Genomic DNA, 12634 nt, shown 5'->3' on the forward strand with positions numbered 1-12634 from the left:
TAAACTTTTCATTCCTGGGACCAGTCTTACGAACCTCCTCTGAACACACTCCAGGGCCAGTACATCCTTCCTGAGATTTTGGGGCCCAAAGCACCACACAATATTCCAAATGTTGTCTGACCGGAGCTTTAGGAAACCTCAGAAGTACATCCTTGCTTTATTATTCAAGTCTCCTCAAAATAAATGCCATCATTGCATTTGCCTTCTTAACTATTGACTCAACGTGCAAGTTTACCTTGACAGAATCCTGGGCTAGAACTCCCAAGTCTCTTTGCACTTCAGACTTCTGAATTTTCTCCCCATTTAGAAAATAGTCCATGCCTCTATTCGACCAAAGTGCATGACCTCACACTTTCCCACATTGTACTCCATCTGCAACTTCTTTGTCCATTCTCCAAACCTGTCCAAATCCTTCTGCAGCCTCCCCGCTTCTCAATGCTACCTGTTCCTCTATATATCTTTGTATCATTAACCAGAATGTCCTCAGTTCCTTCATCTAGATCGTTAATGCATAAAGTGAAAAGTTGTGGTCCCAAAACTGAGCCTTGCAGAACACCTCTTGCACCACCTGCCACCCTGAGAAGGATCCTTTTATCTCCACTCTCTTGCTTTCTGCCACGCAGCCAAGCTTCTATCCATGCGAGCACCTTGCCTCTGACACCATGGGTCCTTAGCTTACTCAGTAGCCTCCTGTGCGGCAGCTTGTCAAAGGCCTTCTTGAAATCCAGGTAGATAACATCCATTGACTCTCCTTGGTCTAACCTGCTCATTACTTCCTCAAAGAATTCTAGCAGATTTGTCAAGCATGACCTCCCTTTGATGAAACTATGCTGACTTTGCCTTATTTTACCATATACTTCCAAGTACTCAGAAATCTCATTCTTCACAATGGATTCCAGGAGCTTACCCACAACCGAAGTTAGGCTAATCAGTCTGTAATTTTCTGCCTTTTGCCTGACTTTTTTTAAACAGGGGTGTCACGTTAGTGATTTTCCAGTTCTCTGGGATCCTCCCTGATTCTAGCAATTCCTGAAAGATCACTAATAACACATCCACTATCTCGTCAGCTATCTCCCTTCAAACTCTGGTGTAGTCCATCTGGTGATTTATCCACCATTCAGTCTTTCTGGCACCTTTTCCTTGCTGATGGGCACCATATTCAGCTCTGCCCCTTCACCCTCTTAAATCTTTGGGATATTACTTGCGTCTTCCATCATGAAGGTTAGCTGAAAGACTCAGCAAACAATTCAAATGTGGTGAGTCATAAAGACAGACTAAAGCATCTTTCATGACTTTGGGATATGCCAAATCACTTTAAACCCATTTACATACCTTTTGAAGGGCAGTCGCTGTTATAAAGCAGGATATACCAATTTGTATTCAGCAAATTCCCACACATAACAATGTGAGAATGACCCAAAAAACAATAGCATCAACAGACAATTACGACAGCCCTCGGAATGTCAGCCTAGATTTTATGCTCAAGTGTCTGGAATGGAATTTGAACTCAGAACCTTTTGATTCAGAGGTCAGAGCATTACCAACTAAGACTCAGCTGACACCTTCATACAAACATATGACAGAATCATGGTTGATCTGACTGTTGCCTCAATTCTACATCCCCACCTAAACCCTACCCCCATCCCATCTCGATAACTTCTGATTCTTGCTAGCCAAGGATCAATCTACTTCTGCCTTAATGCATTCTGTCTCCACCACCTGTAGGGAAGGGTGTTTCATAAACTCAACCCTCAGACAGAAAACATCTCTTAAACAGATGACCCATACTTCTCGTCTTGCCAAAAAAGGAACATCCTCTCAGTAGCCACCCTATCAAATCCCAACAAAATTCTTTTATCACTACACTCCACACCCAAATATACTGAATTAAACATTTCTTCCTTCTCCACTGCTATCAGAAATGTCTTCAGCAAAATGTGCGCACACACACATATGTGAGTGTGTGCCTGCTTCTGTGTATGTCACTGTATGTATGTTTATGTCCAAGCGTGTGTATGTATTTGTCTGCTTGGGGATATGTGGTTGTGGTGTGTGTCTGTGGTATGTGAGAGAGAAAGTGTGTGCATGTTATGTTTACCGTATGACCAGAATATTGCTCATCCCATGTGCATGCAGTCTGCACAGGGTCTAGGACAATTCTGTTCTTTCTGTGCATTCCTGGTTCGTTGTTTACAGAATAACTGATGTAGGCCACTGTATAAAAAATTTCTTAAATGATATTAAGAGAAATAAAATATTCATGAAAGAATCCATTCCTTCAATCCAGCATTTGATTTACCACAACAGTGAGAGAGACTTTGGAGATCAAGTACTGTGCAGTCACCTCACTTTACATGTGTACTGCTGATGATTTAAAGCAGATTTCAATACATTCTTTGTCTTGACATTTTGCGTTTCTAAAAATCACTGAAAATAAGATCATGGTTTGGAGAACAAGATGGTTTACAATTTGGAGCAAAAAATATTGAGCTAGCCAAGCTCAATAGCGCCACCAGCAGATATTTGGTAGTATTTCAACTATTTGTAATATTAATAATCGAAACTTTCCAAAATTAATGCACTCAAATTTAAAGGAGTAAAAGATTTATGACAGAAGCAAAGTGGGTTATTTAACTGAAGTAAAATGACACCTTACATAGTAATAGACAGAAGAGGAAGCAATAAAATATTGAGCAACCAGATAAGAAAGATTAAGTCATTGTCAAATATGTATAGTTACGATTAAATGCTTGTGGAGAAAGTGCGTGACACATAGAAACTAATGTAACAATTTCTTTTGAAAATTATGAAAGTATGGTAACATTTAGAGCTACAATGAAGAAGCAACAACATATTGAGAGGGTTGCAAAGGATAAAGGGGGCCAAAGGCTAAAAAGCCTGAAAATGAGAGAGGCACAAAAGAAGGTCATTTCACTCTTCAAGCTCAGTCCAACATGCGAACAGAATGGTCTTACTCTAACTCTCCATACCTTTCTTTGTTTCATCTATGTACTTTGGGAGAAGTTTCCAATTTTCTGAGGCCTTTGTTGGTGAAAAACTACTTCCTGATTTCTTTGGAGAAAAGTAGAAGGCAAGATGAAAAATGTGCAAAGAATGCTGAGCAGAACAAAATTATGGAGTAATCCATAAATACTGAAAATCTTAGAGAAAAACTACAGAAGTTGGAAATGGAAAACAGCTTCATCCAGTTATTATTTGTTTTTTACAGTGAGGTAAGTTTTAAAATTAGCATTTTTAAGCTTTATTTCAAATGAATGGTTTGGCAACTGTGGTTTGTGCTGAGTCTTGAGCACTACAGATTCTTTGAAGTGCCCAGTGATTTCGTTAGTGTTTCCTGTAAAACTCAGGATACGATCATCCCAAATGTTCCTTCTGTGGTCCTCTATATGACCAGTCTTCAAGCATTGCCAAGAGTCTCGATCAGCCCCTTGTACATACAGCTCAGAGAAAAATAAAAGCCACCCTCATCATTAAAAAGGGACACTAATACAACTGACAGCCATCCCACTCAGAAAATCTCCTAATTCGTCATGTAGTAATTACTTGGTACAGCCATAGACCAGTGAGACCAAAGATCTGACAAATGGTATTGGGTTGAGAAGAATAGTGCTGAATGTTGCGGGTGATAGTAAAATTAATGAAATACTGTCATTTGTATTCATTACTGTTCCCAATTTCTCTTTTCAGTGACAGTAATTGCACAGTCATAATTGCAATTATGATATTATTTCTGGTCAGGTGAGCAGAATGCCACAGAAATATTCATGAACTCAAAATCTACTTATCAGTTTCAATCATATTCGACAAAAGGTGTTGTAAATGAATAAGTCAATCCACAGCCTGAATCACAAAAAGAGAGACAGAAAGATCAATGTTCAAATGGAAGATAGTTTCAGACAGATTGAAATGCTTTCTGTTTTCATCTTACGCTGTTCCAGGACAGGTTTTTCTGAATTTATGGTTTTATGACTGGTCCAAACTTTAAATGGCTCAACATCATCTTTCACTGTAAATGTAATGTGACCACCAAGGTATGTGTACAGCAGCAAGTTCTGGAAGTGAAAGTGATACATCGGCACACCAATAAAGGTGCATAGAGCTTCCCAGTGACTGACAGCCACACAGCATGCATTCACCATTTCTCCTCTCCTCTGACTGCAATGTCACACTTGTTACAGCATGTTTGCTATGTCCCATATGCAGCTCATTCTAGGGTCTATTACTATGTTTACTCACACCCCACCCATTATGTCCCTTATCCAGTTCATGCACTTGTTGCGTTTATAATGAAAGTATGCAGCATATTATTTGGACACTTACAGCTAACTTCCACCAGAAATCGGCTAGGTATCAAATTTGGCTATCATAATGGGGAGTTTCTCTCGATGAGGCCTAGTCAGATTTCTCATGCTATCATCCAAAGCTCACCTCATTACCTATGCACCATACCCCTATGATGCCCTCCTCGTCCTATCATCTTTCTGGCCACATGCAGAAGTAATCACCATCGCCCCCAGATCTCCCAGGATTGCTGGCAGAGTTGCCCTTTATAAAGCTGGGCTGTGCATCCCGTTAAGTCACCATGCACATATTGGGGCCTAAAAACAAATGCATACAGACAGCACAGCTGATATTTCACTTCTAAACCAGATGGCTCTTGCTGCAGTAACCCACATCTTCCAATACACAATGGTCTCTCCCACTTACATGTTGAGTTTCACTCCTTGACGATTATTGTCCCTCTATCCCAATATATTATCTCTAATTCGCAGAACTGATCTCCCCTACTTTCCTACCACAGCAGTAGCCCTAATATCCACCCTTGACCTTAAGCGAACCAATCTACGGCTGACCGTGACCCGCCCTCTTCTCCCTTTCCCAAACCATTGGTCAGACAGCCCTAACTTACGACTGACCAGACTCCTGACTGATCACCGTGCAACTCCCCATCAGACTTACCCATGACTCTCCAACACAACAGCACTATATCTGCAGGGTTGACCATGATCCACTGCCCAGACTGTAGTAATACTGATCTTCTGACCCTTACTGCCCCCGACTGGCTGTGTGTAGGCCTTTGGATTGTTAGCATATTCTATCCTTAACTTATTGTGCTGGGACCACCTGAGTGAAGGTCGTCTTCCTTGTTATGACTGAGAATTGCTTCCCTTAGACTTCAAAGAATGGTTGATCCACATGCAGTATGTTTGCCATTCACATTGCTGGCATTTGGTGCAGATGTAAGATTGGTGTAGAACAGTGACATACAGAGACATGTCTGCCTTCACTGATAACTGCTGACAACCAGCTAGTGTTGTGACCGTTAAAGGGCAAGGCAAGATATAACCACTGAGAGTCTTGAAGTTCTGGCTAAAGAGGTAAAGTACAAAAAGGCAAATAAGCACTGAAGTATGTGCAGAGTGAGGAGTAAGTGCTAAGAGGGCAAGCAACAAGCCTTGATATGAACCTGGTCCAATTCATGAGTTAGGTGTCTGTTCCTGCATGTAAAGTGACCTAGCAGTATCACTGCAAAGCAAGGTCCAGCTACAAACTGCAGCAATGAAATGCAGAACTGTCCAGTATGTCAATCAGAAATGCACCATGAAGATGTGGTGAGGTGGTTATGTATCCGGTATGATTGTCCATGGACCAGGAATGCATGTAGTCACTGTACATGGCGTGTGTCCTGGGATCTTGGACACTGCTGTCCAAGATCAAAAACTGGAAAAGCAAGCAGTAACCACTCTGGCTTTCAGGTCAGGAATTGTCACCATCTAGTTTCTAGCTTGCAGGTGGGAAATGGGATACTCATATTAATGAGAGGAGATTAGTAACAATGAGATGTTAATGCATAATAATGGATGCAAATATGCCTCTTGTTGCTCACTAGCAGGATTCTCATCTTGCTGTTCAACACCTGGTTGGAGAATGGATAATTTTGCTCTCAACTTTGAGAATCTCATTACTGCTGATCTCATTGCATTTTCCCATCTTTCTCATCAGTACTCATGTCATTCAGGGACCGGGAAGATTGTAGCCACTGGTTCTAAGGTGAAGAAAAAATGGATTTTAGTTTTTAAAAATGGGAAGAAAGTAATCTTGAACAATAAGTAAAGACAGCATTTCCAAGAAATCAAGTGATTTTTAGATCAAGGCACAGCAAGTCACCTGGGGAGTCAAGTGCTAGGGTGACTACTGAGTTGAGAATTTGACAACCCAGAGAAAGGAGCCCACTAGCAAGCTCATTTAAACAGAAACAAATGATTCAGACAGAAAAAGTCTTAGCAGCAGAGTTACTGTAAACTGCAGTCTTCAAAATCAAACAGGAATGAGAAACAGTCCTAAATTGCTTAAGAATACCCCAGAAGCATAAGATTTCAGACGTCAGAACAAAAGACATCCTATAGAGTTGTTGGAAGGATACGTTTAAGGAACACATGCTAAATAACAAGTGATCTGAGATATCAGCTTGTTTAAGAGTCTCAGGAAGAGATATTCACTAAAGAAACGGGTACTAAACAATTGTAGAAATTGCCATGAAGAAACTAATGAAAGTTGCACCACACGAAGAAGGAGTTTTAGTGTACAGACAGAGGGTGACACTTCACTGAGGTTTATGTATCTGTAAGATAGTTGTTGGGATAAAGGGGGTAAATCTTCCTTTGTCTAGGGAGCTATGCACTATTTTGATATCACTTAAGAAAATGCAAATGATGTATATGTGTCATCAAAGAACCAGGACGTAAAGCAGCATGTAACCAAAAAGCTGTGTGGCTGCAGTTTGAGTTACAGCTTTTGTTATAAATGCTGCTAGTTGCTATTGAACTATACTGTAATATGTGTAGTCTTCAGATAAACTGAACCGACTTTTATGTTGCCAAACCCCAGTGTGTAAATGGTGAGTCTGCATAAAGAATCCAGAAACACAATATGCACCAGCAGGTAAAAGGATAGAAAATGATGACCAAACTGAAAAAAAAAGTATCTTATTAACTTTGAAGGGCAACATATTCCATGAACTGAAAATTTTCTATTAACAAATTCTGGAAAGCTTTAAACCTGATGGATAAGGTTCAAGATGTTAGGATTATTACTTAAGCAATAAAAGCCATAAATTATTTCAAGAAATTCACTGTAGTCAACAAGTTTCACAGCTTAGATTTTTGTTTAACTCTGAACATCTTCTAAATAAAGTGTACTTTTTCAGAGGATCGAAGCTGAACTTTAAAAAAATCAAGTCAAAAGATGTGCAGATTCATGGATTGGCCATGCTCAATTGCCATGTAGTGGCTCAAAGGGCTGAATGGCTCTTTCCACACAGTAGGGCTTTTGTGATTCTGTGATTCTATGATTCTAAGTGGTCACGATCTTCCTTATCTGCTTTATCTTTCAGTGTTAATCACTCAGTGAATTAATAACTGGGAGCTTGTGATATTTCTCCAAAAATCCTTGGAGTAACAACCAACAAGGGTTGGCTCATAATTGGAAGATTATAACCCTTCACTTAATTCAAAAACATCTTCCTGAATATAAATTGAAATTTTCATTAATCTAAAAACAAATTCAGAATTAAAAATGATCCAGCCCTCAAAAACTGAAACTAAATATATATAGTTTCTTAATATAATTTGAAAGGTTGCTCTAAATAATATGAAAAGTATTATTTTATGGTGATTTTGCATTAAAATTAATAACTTTTTAAATTAATTAATTTGAAATTTTGCTTCCTAACATTACCTGCTAACTCTTGGTTATTAAATTGCTGTTCCAGGATTAAGAAGTCATACATTTACCTTGTAAGTATTACATGGGATGAGTTGTGGAAGTATGAGGTAAACATTAGGAATTTGTGCAGAAGCAAAAAGAAAGGCTTCAGTTTTTCACAACCACCAGATATCATAAAACACTCTACAGCCAATTAACTACCTCTACAGTATTGTGATGAAATGTAGCAGCAGCCAAGTCACACACACAAACTCTCGCTAACGACAATATGATAATGATCAAATCATCTACTTTAGTGATACTGATTGAGGGATAAATATTGGCCCCAGGTCTGCTGGGAAGTACTTTCCTGATCCTCTCTGAAACAATATCATCAGATCGGCCCAAGCAGACGGAGCCTCAGTTCTAATGTCCTATCCAAAACATGGCCTCTCCCAAAGGTACAGCACTCCCTCAGTAATGCTCTGGGGTTTGATTTTTGAACTCCGAGCCTGCAGTGTTACATGAACCTGAAGTCCTGTGATTCAAAGTTGCATGCTAACAGAAGCAGATAGGGGAGATGGTGGTGTAGTGGTACTACCATGGGGCTAGCAATGTCGAGGCCCAGGCTAATGCTCTGGTGACATCGGTTCAAATTCCACCACTGCAGCTGGTGGAATTTAAGTTTAATTAGTAAACCTGGAAACAAAAAGCTAGTCGCAGTGATGATGGCTACGACAACTATATTGACTTGTAAAAATCCATCCGGTTCACTGATGTTATTACCTGGTCCGAACTACATGCGACCCCAGACTTAATGTGGTTGACCCTTACTGCACTCTGAGTGGTCTAGAAAAATAATTCAGTTCAAGGATAATGAGCAATGGGCAACAAGTATTAGCTTTACCCACATTACCGACATGCCATCAAAGGAAAACAAAACGATCTGGAACTTTTTTAAGAAACTTTAGCATAAAATGTAGTTGAGTTAATTATGTGATCAAGGTGATAAGAGAGCAAGATTGCTCACCATCTAAAGAAACTATATAGGGCAAGAAGCATTATGCAAAGCAGTGAGAACCTCTGCTCACACCATATGCACATCATACCTCCTCACCTACCCACTCCCCCATGGTACCAAAATCTCAAGAGTAGGAATCAACACATTACAGCTAACATGGAGGGGGTCAGCAGCAGTTAGGCTTTCTTGCCATATATATGTATTTCAGATTTATCAGCCATTCAAAATTATTTCAAGTATATTTTCTTTGCCATTATTCAGAACTCACTGAAAAGCATAATCACAAATGCTCGCCTACATATAGAGAGAATGGAAAATATATATTTATTCTAAAGGTTGGATTTTAAACATCATCAGAAAAATCCTTGCCTGCCACAAAACTGCATGGCTGCAAACCCCTATCATCATTGCCATCCCAAAAGTTAAACTATCTTTCAGGTATTTCAATGTACAAGTCAGGCAATACAAATAACAAGCTTTCAAGCTAATGTGAATGGATTGTTATTACCATGCTAAATTTGATTGGAGCTGTCCGTGGTACCAGACAGTGTTTGCTTTACAATTAAAATCCAGCTGAGAGGAAATGTGATTGAATTTTTACAAATGAAGAGGGGATTGGATACACCCGAGTTAGATAGGTTTAGATTATTTGAAATCATTAGGGATGGTAAGAGTAGCAGTTATGTGTGTGAAAAATAATTAGGTTGGCTGTTTTCCTTGGAGTTTTGGAGGCTGAGGGGTGACCTTATAGTGGTTTATAAAACCATGAGGGACATGTATACGGTAAATAGACGAGGTCTTTTCCCTGGAGTGAGGGAATCCAAAACTAGACAGCATAGGTTTAGGGTGACTGGGGAAAATTTTAACATGAACCTAAAAGGCAACTTTTTCACAGAGCGCAGTGTGTGTATGGAATGAGCTGTGAGCAAGTGGTGGAGGCTGGTACAATTACAACATTTAAAAGGCATTTTGATGGGTATATGAATAGGAAGGGTCAGGGAGAATATAGAGTAAGTGCTGGCGAATGGGACTAGATTAGGTTAGGATATCTGGTCGGCAGGGTGAATTGGACTGAAGGGTCTGTTTCTGTGCTGTACATCTCTATGACTCTGTAACTCTAGCTACCAAACGTTGCCATTTGAAATTAAGTGCCAACAGTAGATGAATATGAAGTTCCTTCAAGTTTTTAAAAGCAACACTGATAAGTACATGAGAAGACAATTCCAGTTACACAGAATCACAGAGATTTTGCAACATTGTGCAGTTGGTTCTTATTCTCCAAAACAGTAGTTTTAATCCACTGTGCCCTCTGATCTTCCAAATCTGATTTACTTCAAACACCTCTCTCTATAATCTACTTTGAACAGTTGACATAGTTCCTGGCTCAGTTACTAACTCTAACACTGCAGTCCATAGCCTCACACCACCCTCCATAGAAAGACTGCTCCTGTCTCCTATTCAAAAGGACTAACATTGAGTCTTATACCCACATTCCACTTTGTAGACTTCCGTCTTAGGGAACAACTTCTAGCCCATTTGACCCATTGCTTCATCATTTTAAAAAACTTAAGTAAAGTCACCCAACAATTCTTCAATCAGAATCAGCCCCAATTTTTCAAAGTCTTCCTGCTCATATTTCCTTATGGGGTATACCAGGCAGCATTCTTATATGATGTCTCAACTTCTTTCCTGCATGTAAACAGTATTTGCAAGATCTAAACTGCAAATTCTTCATCTGAATAAGTTTTGACATAAATACACCATGAGATTTTATTTTTCTTTTCCATGTATATATTCTATATATCTCACCTTAAACCCAGAATACCTTCATCATTTTTTGGCCTTATCCACTTGTACTGTTGCTTTTTAAGGTCTTGTAAATATGAAAACTCAAATCCCCCCACTGTTCCACATTACCCAACATTTCCCCATAGTATAATCACCTCACAGTTACTAACAATAAATTCCGCCAGTCATTTCTTTATCCATTTGACTCTTAGCTCCATTTTGTCCTCAGGATCATTTGCCATGCACCCTGTTTTACTATTACATGAATTTGTGCAGCATTCCCTCTAGCCCTATACAACATTCAACAAAGGCAATCATATGGCTGCCCGTAGAAGACTGCTGCTCATTTCGAACCACTCTGGGAACTATTGTTAACTTCTACTCTTTATTTCTAAACCAAGTTGATATCCTCCACATTTTTCCAACCCTTTAATCTTCTCCAATAGTCTTGTGAGTGGCATCACAGGCTTTCTGAAAGTCCAGGTACACTATATCCACCACATCTGTCACCTCTGCCAAGAAAGTGTTCATTCAACAGTTCAGGTTTCACGCACAGTATCCCTTTCTGAAATCTGTCTTGATTCTGATGATTTCCTCTTCACCTGCAAGGGTAAGTTGCTTGCTTGCATAGATTGTCATGAATCAGCAGTATCCACATTCTTCTGGAGATTGCTTGGTTATTTTCAGCTGGGGAAGCCTCCCTCTTTGCACACCAGATAGATTCATATCATTGATATTTAGTGGGCATGTATAAAGTTGGAATCCATAATCCCACTAATGTGACATACGACTTAAATTGATGGTGCCGATAGGACTTGATGTGATGATTTATAAAACATTGTAATCTAACAACAAAACAACAGTATTAAAAAGGTCCCTATCCACAAAATTAAGAATGTGATGCAAACAACAAGAGTTAACTTAAGTGAAAATTATCTCAACTTTGAGGTCTAGACTGCCAGAGATAGAACATAGAACAATACAGCACAGAACAGGCCCTTCGGCCCACGATGTTGTGCTGAACTTCTATCCTAGATTAAGCACCCATCCATGTACCTATCCAAATGCCGCTTAAAGGTCGCCAATGAATCTGACTCTACCACTCCCTCAGGCAGCGCATTCCATGCCCCCACCACTCTCTGGGTAAAGAACCCACCCCTGACATCTCCCCTATACCTTCCACCCTTCACCTTAAATTTATGTCCCCTTGTAACACTCTGTTGTACCCGGGGAAAAAGTTTCTGACTGTCTACTCTATCTATTCCTCTGATCATCTTATAAACCTCGATCAAGTCACCCCTCATCCTTCGCCGTTCCAACGAGAAAAGGCCGAGAACTCTCAACCTATCCTCGTACGACCTACTCTCCATTCCAGGCAACATCCTGGTAAATCTTCTCTGCACCCTCTCCAAAGCTTCCACATCTTTCCTAAAGTGAGGCGACCAGAACTGCACACAGTACTCCAAATGTGGCCTAACCAAAGTCCTGTACAGCTGCAACATCGCCTCACGACTCTTGAATTCAATCCCTCTGCTAATGAACGATAATACTCCATAGGCCTTCTTACAAACTCTATCCACCTGAGTGGCAACCTTCAAAGATCTATGTACATAGACCCCAAGATCCCTCTGTTCCTCCACCTGACCAAGAACCCTACCATTAACCCTGTATTCCGCATTCTTATTTGTTCTTCCAAAATGGACAACCTCACACTTGGCAGGGTTGAACTCCATCTGCCACTCCTCAGCCCAGCTCTGCATCATATCTAAGTCCCTCTGCAGCCAACAACAGCCCTCCTCACTGTCCACAACTCCACCTATCTTTGTATCATCTGCAAATTTACTGACCCACCCTTCGACTCCCTCCTCTAAGTCATTAATAAAAATTACAAACAGCAGAGGACCCAGAACTGATCCCTGCGGAACTCCACTTGTAACTGGACTCCATGCTGAATATTTACCATCTACCACCACTCTCTGACTTCGACCGGTTAGCCGGTTTTCTATCCAATTGGCCAAATTTCCCTCTATCCCATGCCTCCTGACTTTCCGCATAAGCCTACCATGGGGAACCTTATCAAATGCCTTACTAAAATCCATG

General features: G+C 40.2%; 1 protein-coding gene across 2 annotated transcripts in view; it reads right to left on the reverse strand.

Annotated features, from left to right (window-relative positions):
• LOC140457114 (macro domain-containing protein CT2219-like) overlaps positions 1-12634 on the reverse strand; it is a 1058378-nt gene that overhangs the window by 1002774 nt on the left and 42970 nt on the right. The window lies entirely within an intron of this gene.

This window comes from Chiloscyllium punctatum, chromosome 31, assembly GCF_047496795.1.
Source record: "Chiloscyllium punctatum isolate Juve2018m chromosome 31, sChiPun1.3, whole genome shotgun sequence".
Lineage (NCBI taxonomy): Eukaryota > Metazoa > Chordata > Chondrichthyes > Orectolobiformes > Hemiscylliidae > Chiloscyllium > Chiloscyllium punctatum.